We start from the raw sequence: 20,527 nt of genomic DNA on the forward strand, positions 1-20,527 counted from the left end.
ACCTCAATTAGCAGTTGACAAATGCAGGGATGATAGACTTGGGGCAGTATGTGTTTCCTTTAGGCGTGAGGATGATGAGTAGAAGCATTTTGTGGAATGCTCTTTTGATATCACTGACATGCTACTTTCTACAGCAGTAAAATTAAGCATCTGCAAACTGTTGCTCCTCAGCATTTAGCTTGAATTTAGAGGGAGAAATAGTTCATCTTCTCTCTGATAAAAAGTCCAATAATCATTTTAGTGGAAACCAAAACTTATACAAATAGATTGAAGTTACTTTAAGAGGACTATAGTTTGCGCATAGGGAAATTAAAAAGCTCTTAAAACCTTTCTAGTGAAAATGCTTAAAGAACATCTAAATGTGTGTGTATTTGAATTAGAGGTTCTGGCTTGTAGTCCTTAGTGATACTTGAAACTGTTGTTCCCAGTAATGTTGAACTCTGGATTGATGCAACTACAGTGAATATACAATGAGGTAACAAATGTAATTTATTTAGTTAAAATCTAGAAATCAAGCAAAGGCAAAACAAGTCAGAAATAACCTGCTGTTTTGCTGCTTTTAGAAAAGGTGTGGGATTTGCAGGAGTTTTCTGTTGTTAACATTGAGTCTATTTAATTTGTTCAAGAGTTTTGTAGGTAAAAACACTGCCATAAGCTGAGAGAGCTCATTTATCCCATTCTGATGAGCTCTAAACCTGAAAGGCTGACAAAAACGTCTGTTTCAGTCAGTTCTTTCACAGTGTCGTGCTAGACCTAAAATCCAGAGCATCTATACACATGTGCCATGCTTTGAGCAAGTAGAATGCATTTTCTATTAAATGAAGTTTAATATTTTTCATTTGGAGTTGATTTTCTACTGTCAGCAAAAAAAGACCATGGATGCAGTTGTGTATTTATGGGCAAGTTTTATCTCTAAACAGATTTGTAACTAAAAACAGAAATATCTTTTTATGGGAGACAGCTGGTTGGGAGATTAAAGAAACACAGCAAGGGAGGGGAGTTCAAATTAACAAACATTCCTAGACAAGGAATGCCTGTAAGCATTAGTAAGCTTTTAGCTTGCGACCTAAAAACATATCTAATCTCATCCACGGGGTCTGTACTGATGGGTTTCATTTTGTTATTTGATGGTAAAGAAATCTTTGAAAAGCCCAGTGTGGAACCATAACTCTTGTACCTCTTGAAGTATCAGACAGACCCTATAAATATGTGTCAGCGTAAAAATTTCCAATTATGCTGTGAGTTGGGGCTCAAACAATGTCAAGCAGTAAAATCTAGCAGACCTTGTGCTGGTAAAGTTTTTGTTGGGACAAACTGCTCCGATCCTTCAGCAGCTTCCTGTGGTTTCCAGGTCTGTGAGTAGCCTTGCAGAGACTTCTCACAAGAGCAGGCGTTTTGTTCTAGGTAGGCAAAATTGTCTCCTGGAGGGGCATAACGTCTGAGGATGGGCAGACAGAAGGAATCAGCTTGTCCACAGCCTGCTCAGCGTGTAAGGCAGGTCACAACAGGACATTGTATTGGTCTTTTTAAAACCTTCGTCACAAGATACAGTGTAGGAAAACTTCCATGTTCCTGCTCCTATACAAGATGGCAGCCCTCTGATGAGAGCTTCTTTTTTGGTAACTATACAGAATGTGAACTCATGAAAAACAGGCAATTTTTATGTGTGGTGATTATTTGAATAGCTGGACCTTGAGTTATTTGACAAATCTGGTTGAACTTTTCTCATAAAGTATACAGTAATATGTCATTTTAAAATAGTTGGAGTGTGCCTGTGCATATTGTATTCTGTCTTTCCTTGTTTAAATATTATTATTGGGAATGCTGCCAGTTTCTAACAGAACTATTGTTTGTTTTTAAATCAGTAAAGTTACATTTGGAATTGTGTTCATCCTCATACTGTTTTCATTTTTATATGATTTTTGAAGTTTGTTTTGTGAGGGCACATCTTCTTCTGGAATAAGCTAGCTCAGGTTTGCTGACTTCCATTTGCACCATCACAGAATCTTATCCGTGTTCAGAAATTTTCCAGAAATATCTGGAACAAGTAGAGAAACAGAGAATCATTATTCTTAACATCAACTGCTTTGAAGCCAGTTTTCTTCTTAAATTTTATGTGATGCCTGGTTGTGGTTTTGTGCTGTATCTCATACATTTTCCCAACAAAACTGAAGGGTGAAAAATCCAATATCCACCTGTTCATCAAATCTGATTTAGTTGTTAAAACCCCATGTTTGCTCTGAAAGAATGAAGAGAAGGAAGACTAGAGTTATTTATCCTGATAGCCAATAAACGTGCGAAAGAAGGTTGGTCAGCATATGACTTTCATTATGTTATAGACAAGAACATGAAGAAAAATACTGAAGAGTCTGTGTAATGTAATGCATATACTTACGGGCTGTAGTGCTGATAGAGCTGTACAAGTACAGACCACCAGAAGCTGATATTTGGCAATAAAATGTGGCCTTATTTGGTAAATGAATGCGAATGGCAGTGGTGAGATCCTTTAGTTCTGTTCCCTGGTTTCTTGTGTTCTTTTTTACTTACATGGCATCATTTCTTCTGCTCCACTCAGGATTCAGGTGCTAAGTGGAAGGTAATTTATCCCACCTAGAGATGACATCTGTGTTTAGTCAGTAGAGGTTTGTTTGGAAACTTGCAGTAAATCACACTTTCCTAGAAAATATCAGATATTATTTAGATGTTGAACCAAACACAAAGACTGAGTCTGTATGCTCTGGGAGATTTCTCATTACTGACATTTATATTAAACAACAAAATATGTGGTCAGTGAAAACCATGTAAATTAAATTTTAAAATGTTTTAAGATCCTTGTGCTTCTGACAAATAATAGATCCAACAAAGATTTTTATTTTTTTCTTTTTCAAAGCAGATTTTTAAAAAAAAAATCTTTAGGTAACTGGGTAGATATAGACAGAAGTTTTATTTTTCTTTTTTTCTTGTGGGATTGTGACAAATATTTTGGGGGTTAAATATGGAACTTTGGAACTGTTCTATTTGCTTTTTAAAGGGGATTGATTACAGGTGGTTTTGGCAATTTTTTCTTTCTCCTCCATAGTTACAATTATGTGTATGTATTACAAAATCAGAATTTTATCTCTGGAAATCTGTTTCTTTCATTGCTTTTTGAGAGTATCATCAGTTTAGATCTTTCTCCCACATGTTCATGATTATATCCTAACGAGGAAACATTTTTCAAATTCATAAGTTAAAAAAAAAGGGAAACAAAGTATCTGATTCTTCAACCCAAGAAAGTAATGTGGGTTTTGCTTTATTTTGACTACAATTTTTTCTTCATTATGTGCAGTTCCAATCAAAAACACATTTTTATTACCCTCAAATTGACATTTACAGTTTCAACATGTTCTTGGATGGATATTTACCTCTAAAGAAAAACTGAAAAACATTCTAAAAGCACAAATTTTCATTGCATACAAAAAGCATTGGAGGATATCTATTTCATGTATTTGTGCAAGGGATTCTGCCCTTTTCATACTGCTTTCTGTAGTTTTTCCCATCATAAAAATTGAGATGGAAGGGACCTATAAATTATTCAACGTATTTGTCTGCCATACAGATTTCACTAGATATTTCAAAATTAATTTGCCTTTTCAAAATTACATAATTTCTTTCTTCCCTTCACATTTAAGCCATATTAACTAATTTTGGCAAGTCATTTCATAGTTATTTCTGTAGACGACACTCAAATACTAGTTTGATTCATTCTAACAGCATATCTTGGATGCATCCTTTTCCTCAGAAAAAATAGATTTGGGATTTAAAAAGTCAAAATGGTATATTTTTCATAAACATGACAAAATGTGATCTAAACCGTTTATTTAAGCAACAGTCATTGTTTCAACACAAACAATGCTTTATTAGTATGGAATATTAGCATTGAAATCATAAGCAATAAGGGGACTCATTCTGTAACTGGTATTTAATAAATAAATAAAATATATTAGACCTTTTCTGCTATCCTGTTTCTTTTCCATTAAAAATAAATAAATCAGTGTGCAGAACAATAGCAATTACAAGTAGAGGAGCAGTATGAAGGAAATTCCTTGTGTAGTTCAGGCATTTATAAAGACATGGATGTGCATAGAGCTTAGAGAGCAAGTAATCAAAAAGTGTTTTTAATTTAAGGATTGGATGGAACCATTAGATTATCTAGTTTGACCTTTTGTGTGTAATAAATCTTGCCCTTTTCCTTTACTGTACTGGGCCCTACGATGTGAATGAAGCAACAATATTTTAACAAGAAAAACATCTAGATGGGAAGAAGCAAAGGCACCATCCTCCTTACTTACTACTATGCTCAGTTATCAATTATAAGTATATGCCTATTTCGAATTTGTCTGATTTCAACATTTTGTGTCACATACGTTTATGATTTCCCCAGATAAGTTTGCTGTCTTTTACTTTAACTCTATTCAACGAAGAATTTAATACTGTTTGAAAAAATCACGTTCAGTCTCGCATGTCCGCCATTTGTCAGTGAAAATTCCTGTTGTCGCTGTGACATTACTGAGACAAAGTAATAGTTTGTTGGTGCAGTTCTAGCTACAAATCAAAATGCTAAAATTAGTCTAGCTTGCATGTTTTAGTGCTTTCTTGCAGAGGATCTGGTTAAAATAATATTTTTGAAGTCAGGTCTTTGTGTTGTCTTGTCTTCCACAGTCCTTACTATTTTCAGTGTGCATAGTCAGATTAAATGAATTTCCTAACAGTGTTTCTGAGAGTGAAACTCAAATGTTTTCTTAAAGTATAGAGCCAGCAGAAATATTATTATTTAATTTCACAGTTTCATTTATATGCACTATTTATTTTAAATGTTAATGTTAATATTTTTTATGCTTTACAAGATTTTTGCTAGTACTTAGAAGCCATAATACTTACTAAATCTGTTAAGAGGAAATTTATACTCTGCAGAACTAAATCATGAAAGTCACTGGTAATAGATAATACAACAGTATATACAGAATTGCAACAAAACTGAAAACTGGGTATGTTTTTTTTCTTTATGCTTGCACTTCTTGCTACATGAGCACCACTATTATTTAGTACCTTCCTGTCACCTTATCAGCCAGAATTCTGTGGCCTTTTAAGTAATTCTTATTTAATGTTTAATGATACAATGGACTAAACAATTGCAGAAATCTGGATAGATCTAGAGTTATGCCCAGTTCAAAAATAAGTCGCTGGCAGGAAGAGGAAATTAAGCCTAGTTTCAATCCTGGCAACATTTTTCAAAATTTGGAAATAATAAATACATTTGCAGTAACAATTGAAAGCACTGTAAATAATAGAAAATAAATTCCTACCATACTGGTAACATTAAGAATGTGACATTAAAAAGAAGAAAACCGCCTGACATTAATGCAAAAAGCAAGAAGATTATATACCACAACATTGATTTAACACAATTATTACTGCTATTCAGTGGTTACTTTAACGGTTAGCTGAAGGTTAAATAAGAGTATTAGCAATGTAGAAAGAAAGAAAGAAGAAAAAGAAGCGGAGGAAGGGACAAAAAGATGGAGCGGAATTATCAGTAGTGTGGATCAATTATTTTTTTTCCCCATGAGACTTTACAAGATGTCCCATCATCATCCATAATTATCTCTTGCTATCTCAATAGCTGTTTCTCTGTTCTAGCAGCCAGACAGTTCCGCATCTACAGTGCTGAATCCAATTTATTTTTATGTTGTATTCTCCATTCAAGGAAAAGTAAAATGCTTTTCAAATAGAGGCAGTGTTGTTGTTGTGTGGTGGTGTTTTGTTTTGTTTTTTTTTTTCATCAAATTTCCATTACTGTTTTCCCCAGTGAATTTTACAAGGTGCAAGCACCATTCACTACAGCAGTAGTACAGGATGTGTAATATCTAGACGGTTTTGGACTGGCTGAGTTGATACTGCGACGTTGTAGTGAGCAAGTCAATATCAGTAGGTCACAGATGGAGTTAGTCTAACGGGAGATTTTAATAAGAATGTCTAGAACAAACATTTCTTCACTGTATGTTTTAGTGAGTTCTGTTGGGTATTTTAGTCCATATAAATCCCTGAGCGCTGCCATACTTTGAGGATTTCTTTGGCTTGCCCTAGGGAATCTGCAAATGCTAAGACTTTTATGACTGCAAACCCTCAAGATGATATAGAAGGCTTTAATCATGACTTGTGGGGCATGCAATGTTTATTCTCATACTAATACAAAAGTTATTTCATACAAGAAAATTCAGAGGAGGAGGGCCGAACGTGGTTCAGCTTTTCCAGTTGCCCTAGATTGTGGGTAATTCAAGTCCTGGTATGGCCTCTTCCAACAGTGCTGAGGAAACACAAAGAGAAATTTTTTATCCATGGATAAGTACCTAAAGCTGGAATAAATATTTCAACTGAAATGAGATGGATGTTTCAAGGTGAGGTGAAGTTCTTGCAGGATCTCTGAAAGAGGAAAATTTCGTGTAGATGAGGTCATGAAAGGCAACAGTCAGGTGTATCCCAACTTATGTGCAATGGAGAGCATAGTGAAGGTTAGAAACAGAGGATTATTGATGACTGCATGAGAGTCCAGAACAATAACTTTTTATTCCAAAGTCTTTGAAACACTTACTGAGAAAAAATGGTAGAAGGAAATCATACTTATTTCTGCATTTCATACCATATTATTTTTAATACTATTTTGAGAAAATAGCATCTGCCTGTGATTTAGGATTGACAACACGAACACAAATTCAGCTGTTCTTGATCTTTTGGAATGTTTTGCTTTAAGCATTATCTTAATGGACATCTTATCACATTTAAATCATTGGAGGAAGACAGAGCTACTTCTCCTGTCAGAAGACATGCATGAACACTTCCAAAAAGCGTGGCTGGGTATAGGCACTCCTTCTCCATAGTGAAGGGACTGCAGTCTGACATGTTCCCAAAATGTTCCCCAAGGACCTACTAAGAATGAACTCTATCTAGTGTTTTTTGAGACTCAGAAGTTATTTCTGCCACTGAATTAGAGCTGTAAGTGTATGGAAGAGCTCCAAAGCTTCCATATGCTCCATATTTCCTTGACTGGAACCTGCACAGCTGAGGGTATCTTTTTCTACAAATTTCTATTGATTAAGTGAACATGATGCCTACAATTCAATAAAAAAATAAATTCTGATGTGTTTATTTTAACAGTAAATATAAGAATTAGTTAAAAAGCAAACTTTTCTTTTTATGTGATAGTTTAAGCTAAGCTATGACAAGCATTATAAAGAAGTAAGCCTGGGGACTCCTAATCCAGATGGTTGTGCTAAATGATACAAATAATCATGTTAACCTACTCACTAAGACATTACTTACAAAGGGTGATGTAACGATTAAAGACAGTGTACTACTTTCTCATGTTTTGTTTTTCCAAATTCAATGAGCTTCAGAACAATTAACTTAGAATATTCGGTGGTGTTTTTTTTTTGTTTGTTTGTTTGTTTTGTTTTGGGGGGGAAGGACATAGAGTATAGCTAGCTACAGTGCTTTGAAAAATTGCATACTTTTAATCTGAATGGCAATTAGCACCTTTTTATTTTAGTACTTTTGTAATATCTCTTTTCTTTCACCTTTGTACATTGCCTTGTAGCTATTATCCTTGCTGTTTAATACTGCACTTGATGTCTTACCTAGATTTTTCTGTCTTGCGACTCAAACATCGGGTGTTTATGATTTTTGTAGGTCACTCCAATGTTACATTCATACTGCATTCTTTCAGGCAGTCTGTGCTTTGAACAGAAGCAATAATATGTAGTTTCTTTCTGTACCTTTAGTTTCATTTCCTTCATTTTATATTGTTTTATTGGGCTTCCCAGACAGTTTTTCATGTCTTCAAGTTTTCTTGGAGGATCAACACTTTATTTTTTTCATAGTCTACAGCTGTGAACTGTAAAGGGACAGAGATCACCATATAAATAATGAAACATAATATTTCTCTTTGCCAATGGCATAGATGCAAATAGATATAGTGGTGACTTGAAGAAAAGCAGCATACAAAAAAGAAACTTTATCCTGAATCAGGGGAATGATCCAGATAAGTTGTGGAAAGTAAATTGTACTTTAGGCAATGTTAACTTCTCTGTGTTCTCTGTGGTCTTTCTTTAAAGACATGGTAATTTGTAAACCAAGAACTAGTGGACTGCTGTTTCTGCACTGCTAATATAGATGCAAACTACAAACACTAGTGAAATGGACAACGCAGTCAGAGCTTCCTGAAATGGCAGTGGTTTGGTCTCCTGACTTCTGGGAGGTGGAATGTAGAGGAGGGAGAGAGTAGGTTGATTTTACAAGGTTTTAGTTTTTTTTTTTCTTTTGGAAATCATATTTTAGAAAGCATTATTTGGATACTGTTCTGTAAATGTAGAAAAAATATCTAGTTTGGAGAACAGGAGATAACAGTCTAGTTTGGAGAAAAGGAGGTTAAGAGGTGACTTCATTGCTCTCTATAGCTTCCTGAGGAAGAGAGGGAGGCACTGGTCTCTTGGTTTCCTGGCAAGGTGGTTGATGCTCCGTGGCTGTCAATGTTCAAGATGCATTTGTGTAATGCCATTTATAATATGGTTTAGTTTTTTGGTTGGCCTTTAAGTGGTCAAGGAGTTGGACTTAATGATCTTTGTAGGCTCCTTCCAAATGAATTATTCTGTTCTATTTGATTTTATTCGATTCGATATCTGCTGCCTTCTGTTGTTCATACGCTTTTGACCAACAAGACACTTAGGTAAATAAACATAGTTTGAGGCCAGACTGTGATAAGTGCATGTATATCTGTGGCACGAAGATGGGAAACTGAACTATCCCCGGAGCAAAATCCTGGACTTGTCAGTATGCAGGATTAGTGCTGTGATCATCGTTTAGCAGATGGGATTAGCACTGTGCTAATCATTCCTCGGAATGATGAGCGTATATGTCCAGTTTGCTCTGATGGCTGCTTGGGGTCAGGATAAATAGCCATGTTACTTCCTTTTCAGCCTGCATACACGGCATGTGTGTCCCTTGATTACCCCCAAACTATTCTGTGCTAAGAGCTGAGAATGCTGATAATTACTTTCCAAACCATCAGAAAAAGCTACAGGAAAAGAAGCTGCTTCCAAACTCATCTATTTATTATTCTATTAAAAGTAACAAGCATGTTAGTTTCCAGTGTACTCTAATGGAAATCTTTTCTGTATATCTGATGTGATGTTTCCAAAAAAAAAAAAATTACTGTTACCTTGAACATTATCAAGGCAAAATGAACCCATCATTCCTTAGAGGAATTTACATAAAAATGAAGCTATTCCACCCCCATGTTGTAAGTAATACAGTAATCTACTCTTTATACTCCCTTGGCTTTTTAAGCCTTTTTGAAAGTGTTGTACAATACAATACACTTGATTTAAATAAACTGTTTCTTGATAAAAACAAGGAGTCTGGTACAGCTTTTCTGCAGCTTTTCTGTATGATGTCAGAATAATGGGCAGAATATTCTGCATAGGAAAACTGGCACAACTCCATTGAGTTCAGTACAATTTTGTGAACTAATACCAGCATTTAACAGCCATAGACATAAGTTGCAACAGGCCTGGTATGTGAAGACCGGACAGCACAGCTGAATTTAGTAGCTTGGTTTAGGTTTAAATGGAGAAAAAACAATGGCAGGTTGATCCTCCCCAAGCAGGGACAAAAGATTTCAGACACAATAAAGAAAATTTTCTTTTATCCAGGAGAGGTCCAAAATCTTTTATATGCATACTTTCTCTCTGTCCCCAAAACAGTAACAAACAAATACAGAGCAGTTCAGGGGAGAAGCAAAACAGAAAGGAGTAGTTAATTATGATTTATAAATGTATTAACTTGCTGAATATTCTAATGAACCAAAGCAGGAATTTAATTTCAATGTTATTCAGCTGAGAAATGCTGCAAAAAACACTGCCTATGGAAAAACAAAATAAACCACCTGTCAGATCAGGGTTTTCAGATCAATAAAAATTGTAACCTTTTAAACCTTTATGTCATTTGCTCACTTTTAGACAAGCGGGTAAAAGTAACACAATACCAGTGTGGTACAGCTGAACCTTGTAAAGAATCATTAATACTTAATCAGTAGGAAACATCAGTGGAGAAAGCCATAACTCAGCCCCACACCTGCCTAGTGAAGGGGTTTGTCAGAACTCTCACTGCTGGGGAGTATCTGCAGTGTTCCCCACAAATATGTTTGTGTGCGGATGTTGCCTGTAGCAATGCTGCTGCTGTACCACTGTGGATAAGTTGGTGTTGACATGGGGAACCAGAATCTCTCCTACTTCATAGACCCATGATTTAGTGATGTAGCTCTCCAAGCGTGTCTGTGCCACTGCCTGGAACTGCATTTTTTTTTTTCTTTTTCAATTTTTAGCTAATAATGAGGAAATGTTGGTGGGATTCAATCTATTTGTGAATTTAAACTGCTTGAAAAAAATCACTTGGATGGAGAATTGGGGGAAATACATGTCAAAATGCAAAGAAAAAGGGGTCCTTCTTCTCAAAAGGTCATTTTCTTTTACTTTACATGCATCTGTATTTATATTTTACTTTGGCACCCTCCCTGTGCAGTAGTCTCTGGAACAGCATTTGCATGTACTCAAAAGAGACAGTTAATGTGCAAGCGTCCTGGAGGAGAGGTACTCCTGAGCTGCAGCTGCCGGTCACCGAGGTAGATGCTGAATTGACAGACATAGACTGAATGTGACTGCACTGAGCTAAGCTGTAATTTAGATGCATTTCTCTATAGTAATGACATCTTGGGGCTGGGAATGCAAGAATATAGTCCTGATAGTTTCGCTCCCTGCATCCAGGTTTGGACCTAATAGTAACAGAAGCTTTACTTTGGAAAAGGAGCTGTTAAAATCACAAATTAATTCAAGTGTAAAAGTGCCCTTTCCTAAGGCACTTTGTTTGATGACAATGATAATACAACTTTGTATTATGAAGATAATACTTTGCATTTCTTTGGCATCTTTCATCTCAGGATTTCAAAGCGCTTCACGAGCGTAATGAATCATGCCTCACGACACCCTTGTAAAGGATATGAATGACAAATCCCATTATAATTGCTTTGTTATGGAGACAGAATTTTTGTATTTATATTTGATGGAGTTACAGTATTTTGTTTGTTGAGAAGGCGGTATGTAAGTTTTTACTATATTGACAAGTCCATTGATTTTTAGACAATATTTCATTTTAATTTAGATTATGAGTTATTCTTTCCTTTTCTTGCTGTGGATCATCTTTCTGTAGGTTAGTATGGCTAGATACCTGATTAGGTTTGCTTTTAGTTCTTTCCACTTGCCACTGCTTAGTATTTCAATGTATTTCCAAAAATACATTGGAAAAACTCCTTGTCTTGGAGACAAGGTCTTCAGCTTTAGAAAGAAGCCACTTCTATGCACTAAAATTAAGGTGGTGATTTTTTTATTTTTTATTTTTTTGGTTTGGTTTTTCCTCAGTCTTAGTCTCCACCATCAGCTCTTCTATTTTTGTCCTGGTTTGAGCTGATAGCACTAAACAAAAGTCACCAACCTATTGAATGGCTTTCCTGTGTTTTGCATAACTTTTTCTTTAATTAAGGCAAACTTGTATATTGATGCATAGACCAAATCTATTAGTGTTTTTTTTTTCCTTTTTCTGAGTATGCCATATGAAGACTACAAAACAACAAAATGCTTTTATTTTCTATGGAAGAACTATACTATGTAGTCATGAGCAACATAACACATATTTCCTGTTTTATCCATGCCCATAGTTTTCTAGTTATGTAAAAATTTATAGCAATGGAATATCCAATTCTCTGTCTTTGTCATGTAGATACACAGTCTTTCAAATATGTGCCTTCAAGGACTTTGATTACAATACAATATTTTGATGGCCAATGAGGCTTACCTGTTATTCCATCCAGAAAATGCATAATGGTGTGATAACCTTGTTATCTTGAACATCACACTGCTATTAATAGAACTCCACTTAACCATCTCCATCAATCATCAGATGTCATGTAATCTGCACCATAAATAGGTTGAAGTTTGTGCTCAGAGTCAGATCATTATAAATGTTAGTTTTTACACATTTTAACTGCTGACTTTTCATGTTTCATTGGCTCTTACAGATCTAATATGTATGAAGATTGATAAAAATATGCTGGCTTTTTTCCTTTCTGGAATATATAAATAAGAAAAATATATTTATACTGGATACATTATCATGAGAACTCATCCATTAGCACAAACAAAGTCATGAAAATATTTTATTATCAAACCAGTGAACATTAGTGGAATATTGCTGTACACGTCATTATCTTATTACTTGATACAAACACTTATTGGTGTTCTTACAGAAAAAGTTTAGACTGAGCAGAGAGCTAATTTTTCCATTCCGTAGGCTGAATGAAACAGTTTAAGCGCTTACTTTTTCTCATTGAAATGAAACTCACAAATTATTTTTACAATTGAACTAAATTCTGTATTCTGCTCAAACAAGGCATTACATCTAGATTTTAGCCATTTAGATTTGAAAATTTAATTTTAGCTACGTTTCATTTTGTTCCTCAGTTAGAAATAACACATTTTGTTTAAAATATATGAAAGCAATTTTTTTTCTTTTCTGAAATGCTTTTCTTCCCTAATTCCTCTCACTCAAACCTGCACACTGGATTTAATGGCAATTTACCAACTGTTTGTTGTTGAAACTTCCATTTAATATTTTGACTAATGGATTCACTTGAAGGTGTTTTTTTTTGTATAGTTTTTGTTTGTTTGTTTGTTTGTTTTAAACTACCAAAATACATATTCTAATCTGTAGATGACTGAAAAACAAACAAACAATAAAAGACGTGAATTAAGGTCCAAATTAGACAAAGTACTGAGTGCTTTGTGCTGAAAAGAAATATTATTTTTGTTAATTGGCATTTTAATTGGATTTTTTCAAAAGCTGAACTGCCAAATGCTCTGCAAGGCATCTTCAAATAGCAGAGATTGAGTGCTATGAGGGCTATTTGGTTTAGGACAAAGAGGTGAAATGCGTATAGACCAGGGATATAACTTCAAGCTACACATACTATACTGCAAAAATATTTCTTATTTAATGGACTACTTAGAAGCATCATGTGGGACATGTTTCAGTACATGGTATATAATTTCTGTTTTCTTTTGTTTTTAAATAATGAATTAAAAATACCAGTATTATATTTCCTAGTGACAACTTTGTTTCAAGAGAATGAAGTTTTATTGAGATTTGAATACTTTATGTGGTCTTTTATAGCAGTCTCTGCAGCCTTGATGTCTGATTTCAGTCTGTAATTGCTCTGGGCAATAGAAAATAAACTACTTTACTCTGTATGTGCATTTTATTTCAGAAAAGCTGCTACATAATTATATGAAATGTGAATTCAAGCATTGTTGCCTCATATTGTCCAAATACTGAAAAATCACTTCTTAATTAGAGAAGATACTTTATTTATGATTTTTTTTTCTCATCCAAATTTAAGGGCAACAGAATTTGGAGACATCTTCAAATTAGACTATGATATAATGATTGTTTAAAGTAGGAGGTCTATATGTAGTTTAGATTATTTAGAACTGTTCTCTTGGTATCTTCAAAACCTTAACACTTCAGATAGTGCAGCACATCCCTGAAGAGAATGATTTACAGTACTTGATTTTCAAGGTTAAAGACACACAAAAAAGTGTTGGTCGACTTTGTGGGGGGTTTATTCAATACTTTTGCAAACATAACCATCAAAATTGTACTCAGAAAGCATATGTTTATCTGCTCAACGTTATGACTAGTCATTTTGTACATGCAGGCATAAACAAATTGAATGGACACAAATTGTACACATGGATTGGGCATGTAGCATGAACCTCTTATCAAAATCTGTTATCCATAGATCAGCACCAGAACAGAATTTGCTGTTTGTTAATCAATTCTTTGGGATTCTCATTTATTCAGGAAAATTTATCAACTGGGCCTATGACTTTCAGAGCATCAGAAGATGGATATTGTGTCCTCTTATGCCAGATGAGAAATTAATTTGGATAAAATGAATTCCTCTGCCTCAAGAATTACAGATGAGATTGTTGCACTCATCTCACTGATGCTCTTAGAGTACTCTGCAAATAACAGCTACAAAGATCTAAGTGCAGAAGCCTGCAGACAAAAATAACTTTTCCATTAAATTCTGTATGGAATACAGTTTAATGAATGAATGAAAGCAAGCGAGATGGGGCACTTTCTGTATACCATTTGAATCAATATTCAGATGTGAAAGTGCTGAATACCAGTCCTGTGTTCAGCAAGAAGTAAAATAATTCAGACCAAGATATTGAAATGTCTTCTCAGCTGATCTCAGTACAAGTCAATCTTGTGAACAAGAATGAGGTAGCTGACACTTTGAAGGATGTGGGCCTTGATATCAAAATACATATATCCATGCTTTAAACCTGTGCTCAAAGTTTTACTGGATGAGCATTTAAAAGAATAGCGTAAGCCTATCCAGTAACTGCAATCGGATGAATCCAGCTACATACACATACTCTCACAAATACCCATGGATTTCCCTTCTGCTTGCTTGCAGACGTGCGTGTTCTGTTACTGTCTTCCATGATACTCTGTTTCTTTGCCAACTTTCAGGTCCTTAAAACAGGTTCTTTTGGCAGCTGCAAATGCTCTTATCAGCAACTGTATTTGAAATTTATCCAGCTCTCAGACAGTTGTAAAATCTTGCAAATTGAAAATCCTTGGATCTCCTGGGATATCACAGTTTAAGATCATGTTTAATCTCCTTTTAATATCCCCTCAGCAGTTTGATCCTGATCTCATGGTGATGTAAATTCAGAGTAACTCGTCTGAAGTCAATGTAAAAATCTAAGTAAGCTAATGGTGTTAGTTTGGATTTATGGCATGAGAATAGAATCTGGCATAGCATCTTTGTTTTAGTTCATTGAAATAGCAGGTGAAAAAGTTTATGAATCGTGTAGTCTTCCTTCTTCATCCTTACTAGCCAAAAAGGTCTGTCTGATTTATTTGAGCTTGATCTGAAGAATCTTTACATTAATAATTAATCAATTATATACCCTAGCTTCTTTACCTCATCTGTTTGCAATTCTTTATTTTGCAATTCTTCTATAGAGTCTCTGTCTGTTAACTTTTCAACAAAGTATATATAGAAACAGTAAAGGAACAGCATTAATTCAGTTATCTGAATTATAGCTATTAAAGAAAAAAGAAAAACATCTCCTTTTCTCTGTATGTTCAGGAACTTCAATCATTTGGACATATTTTTCAATCTTTACATTTCGAGCCATCACTACTATCAATTTTATTATTACAACTGAAAAGCTATCATGGACCCAATCTTTTTTTAAATGTGTGAGCATGAGTTACTCTTAGGGAAATGGGGGTATTATTTATCAAAATTGTTCTTGAATTCTCTGTTTCTTGTGTTCTTGAACCAAAATTTGCAAATACTGTGATTTATCACAAACAGTAAATCTAATTAAAACTTTAAAACAATACCAAATTGCAATGTCAAGCTGGAAGAAAAAAAAAAAAAATCTAGGCCTACAGTATAAGTACCTTATGTTATGGCACCATAAAAATCAAGTTTTAAAAGACAGGTCCAAGACTTTACTCACAGAAGGGTAGAAGAGACTCCTCTGTAATGCCTGAATTTTAAAATCTGAGAAATCTACTAACTGCCTCATTTTACCATCTTGTGCATATGCTTTTTCTGTTTTAGACTAATGTTGGTCCATTCAGGACAGGTCTCAGTGCCTGGTGTTGGAATATACAGTAGGCAGAAATGGGGGAGGTTATTCACTTTTTTTCTGAAATGCTAGAGAAAACAACCACTTTCCAAGAAGGTGCTTAGAAACGCTAGGGAGAGTCACAATAATAGATACATCCCTAAAAGCCGAAAGCACCTACAGAGAACCTGGTGAAGGTTACTGCACTGAAGAGGCTTGCAGGTACTGCTTTCCATGGAAATGAGTTCATCTAGATGCTAAACAGTTTAGTGAGGGCTACTTGCACATTCCTAGACTAAAGCAGTGGAAAATGGAGAAAGATGAGGCTTTCTCTAGGTGTGTCTCATGGAAATGAAATCATTTTCCATGGATTAAGGGCTCTGCAGATCCAGAACATCTGTAATTTTCTCTGATACTCCTAGGAATGAGCTACTCAGATGTGTTAAATTGTATGAAATGCTTATGTGAAGCATTTCTTTGTGTTGGATAGCCTGAACATGAATGTGAGCTGAAAAGGCCTAGTCCACAGGGAAATTTGCATTAGTTTCTTTTCCAATTAGGCAGTTTTTCTTCCTTTGTTGATTAAATTAATGGGATGATGTATTGAATTTTCAGATGGGATATGTCTATGGAATATGTCTTCTAGTTGTATTTGACGGTGTGGCAGTAGTTTGAACATGTTTTCCATGATTTGTTAGCAACCATGATATTTCACTGGGAAAAACTTGACATTGTTTGATGTTTTAAGCATCTGTGTTAATCTACCTTCTGATTTTGAAAAATGGAAGGTAAACAGTAAGGCATCTCAGCTATTGAATCAACAAAAGATTTGTGTTATTTTTTTCTCAAAAACTAAAAACCATCACCAAACATACAAAACAAATAACTAGAAGCATCAAATGACCAAGCAACAAAAATGCATTATAAAAAGCCATATTTCTCTTTGGAAAATACAATATGTATAATGTCATTACATTACAATATCTGTAATGTCATTATAGAATACATCAGGAACAGAGATCTTATTTTTTAACTAGGGAAATGTCAAAAATGAAACTGAAATCCAAAATGTAAGCAAGACAAGGATTGTTTACACTAGTTTATATGACCTTTGCTGTGACCTCATCCCTATAACAGTGGTGGTATGTTTGTAGTGGCTGTTGGACTGTGTAGATGCACAGTGGACATGTGAGATGAGTTGAGATGGGCAGGTGAAGGCTGACTGGCCACCACGTCTTCTCACGAGCACTTGCTGGTTGCTGAAAGCATGAAAGCAGCTCATTTAGTTCAGTCCCATGTGTGGATGCTGTGAAGCTAGTGGGCCTAATCCAAAGCTCACCAAAGTCAATGCAGAGCCTTCCACAACTTCTGCAGTAATTGGACATGCCCTGTTGAGACTTCCCTTCTCATGCTCTTCCAGATGCAGAACCTGAACGTTTGTACTGATTTCTAATAGATGTCTAAAGGAAACCTTTTTTTTTTTTTTCTTAGAAGTTTGTTAGGTCATTTATCTAGACACTAGTTAAAGATAAATGTATATCTGAGCTTCCTCAAGTAAAACCTGTCATTTTCAAGCATGCCTCTTATCACCTCTCACTGTGTGATTTATAACCCTTTGACCTACTTGTACGTGGAACTAAAATGCTGTGCAGTATTGTTTTTTTATGGGAAATTTAGAGAAAATATTACTAGACTCTTTAAATAATTATCTGAATTCAAGCAAAATGGTAGCTTATTATACATAGGATGTAAAAAAAAAAAAAAAAAAGTATGCTCTTGCACTTAGTGATCAATGAAATTTTAAACCACATGGCAGGTTTATAGTAAAGCAGTGCCATTTCATTTTTCATCAAGTTTAATAACCAAGATTGTTTTCCTGTTTTGTGATTGATTATTGTGTGAATCATCTGATGTTTTTAGTTATGACTCATCTGACAAACTGTTAAGTCTAGTTATATTTTTATCTTCTGATAAAAGCAATATTAAAGAATTATAATCTTGTGGACTTTAAATAGTCAAGCAAATCTATATTTCTTTTTATAACATTTTTACTCACTTCAGCTCATTAGAGAGAAATGACACTACTTTTTTCAGTAGCAGATAGATGTTAATGCAGTGATAGCATATCACTTGGTTCAGTGTTGTATATGGCTTAAAGTAGAATTTATGGCTAAAGGTTTATCATTTTGTCATTATTTTGCTAGCCTGTATACAACAGCTCAATTTATAATTGTTTGCTGAACTCTTGCAGTCGTGATAGTGATTGATCTCCTGGATCTATGCAACATGGTCATTCATATACTGGTGTAAAAATGCCTTTGATTATGGCCTTGTATGGATAGATAAGTAGCTACTGACTCAGAGAACCTGGAATAGCAAGGGGACATACACAAAAATCACAAATAAAAATCTGAAATACTTGAGGCACATGCTGGGCAAGATTGACTATCTCAAGCTGCGGGCATTAAATGAAGAAAGATCTTTGTGCTAGATAAGCATGACTGCCTGGTGTTCGTCAGTACAGAAGGGTTAGCAGCTGAGATTACAGGAACATCATTCTCTCTTAAATCTTCTTGGACACAGTCTGGACTATTTGCAAACTGATGTTAGATATATATAGATATACATGGAAAAAGTATTCATAGCAGAGCAGAAGTATATTCTCACAAATGTGTATTGTTTAGACAAAATAGGAAAACGGAAAAAAAACACAAAATTGTGAAGACTGTATTTTTACTTATGTTTTGGAAGAAGGGTAATCATTAATCGTACAGCACATCTTGTACAAAGTGAGTGATAACCAGAAATTGAATTAAAAGATGCAATTATGACCAATTTAGCTATGCTATATTTTACTATCAAGCGATGTGTGTTCAAGCTGTGCATGCTCTCTAGTAAGATGTAGTGATTTTTTTTTCAAACTTATTTTCTAATGAATTATATAAGCTATTTTCTCCATTAAAACTAGAAATTGAATAAATTAGAGGAATTTATTTATAGGCCTCATCCTGTTTGGCAATCAATGTGGACAGTGCCATGCACACAGGTGTGTGTGTATATATATATACACATATAAATGCATTTTTCTCTTTTAATGTGCAGTGTCAGAAATAAATGAGCTTCAAGTTCCTAACTAAATACCTTGTCTAAATGAAAAAATCAGTTTTCTGATCCGTATTTCTGAAAACCTATTGGGAAAATACAATGACAAATTTAAATGTTTATGAGGTCTGTCTGAATTACCATTTAAGGCCTTTTTCTCCCCTCCTGAATTCTTTTGTGCGGTAATTTTTCGATGCTGATTTGGAACTATAAATAGTCTATAGTTGCAAATCTACGTTGGTCAGCATGCATGCAGTATTTTTTTATTTAATGCCTTTACGAATACTATTCTTTGAAAATGTATTTCAGTATTGTAAAAACAACACATCTGAGGCTTGATCCTTGATTGGGTCGACTCTGTAACCCAAAAAAAGGCTGTCTTAGGTGCCTCTGGAGATTTCCGAAGCTTGAGAGACCCATTCTCAAGATAACAGCTGACTCATCCATTCCCACCCGGTCTTCAGTACATCACAACAGAGCTGAGGAGATGGGATGATGGCCAGAATGCTGCTGCATCCCTATCACAGCAGTTTTTAAAATTGAGTAAAATAGCCCCGAAAGATCCTGAAGGATCCTGTATCAGCGTAAGATGGTCCCAAAGCTCAGACAGTGACAGAAATGTCTAATTTTCTGTGCTCAGTACATGCCAAACCATTTCCTTAGATTTTATAAAATAAGGAGCTCCCCTCATCAAAAATCAAATAAAAACAAACCTAGCCTTAAAAGGTCTCTGAACACTGGAGAAAAATAGACTTTCCTACTGCAGCTTGAACAATTTTGGACTCAGTTGTGTTGTCTTGCTAGATAGGCAGGTTCTTATCCTGTGGCCCATGTCTGCCCACTTGGGTTTGACTGAAGATGACAATTTTCATCTTCATTATGAAGATGAGTTAAAATGTTGAATGACATCAGGCTGGGCTTCAACAGCAGTTTAATGGGAAGAGCTTTGTTTTTCTCTGGTATAGGAATGAAGGTTTTTTTTGTGCATTGGACAGGAAGAGGATATAACCAAACCCCAAATCTGGATGCCTCCTTGAACATTGATTCTGCTCTTGAGAGTGCTGACCTGGGCACCACTTCGAACAGGTGATTCAAGCTGGTTATTTGTCTGTACAGCTCGTGCATTTGGAGGAAGGTCCAGTTGCACATCTGGAATATATATATATATATATATAGCACTATTTATAAGACTGTAGTATTTCTATAGTTCAGCTTCTTCCCTCTTCAAAATTTCCTTTTATCTCCAGGTTTTAGTGCTTCAAGTAACACACTGGTATATTATTAACTTTGTGGAGATAACTTATGTATCTGGTATTTTGTGTTAGAACATTTTTTCATGATGTTTTTGCCTTTGTTCTCAAGTATTTCCACAAGTAAGACATTTGTTATTGGGGGAAAAAAAAAAAAAAGATGTGGGGGAGAAGCTTTAGATAATGGCTGTTTTGAACTGTCTGTTCTACATTGAACAAAAGCTTTGTTTCCTCACCCCAAGATGCAAACTTCTGTTAAGTTGCGCTCATTTTGCACGCTTGTGTTCTCACTGTGCTGGTGCTGTGGCTTTCATTAGTTTTCCTTTTTTGGAGGTCATTAGAAATTTTTTTTCCCTTTCTCCTTCAGTCCTGCTT

This window comes from Aythya marila (genome assembly GCF_965140915.1).
Source record: "Aythya marila genome assembly, chromosome: 12".
NCBI lineage: Eukaryota > Metazoa > Chordata > Aves > Anseriformes > Anatidae > Aythya > Aythya marila.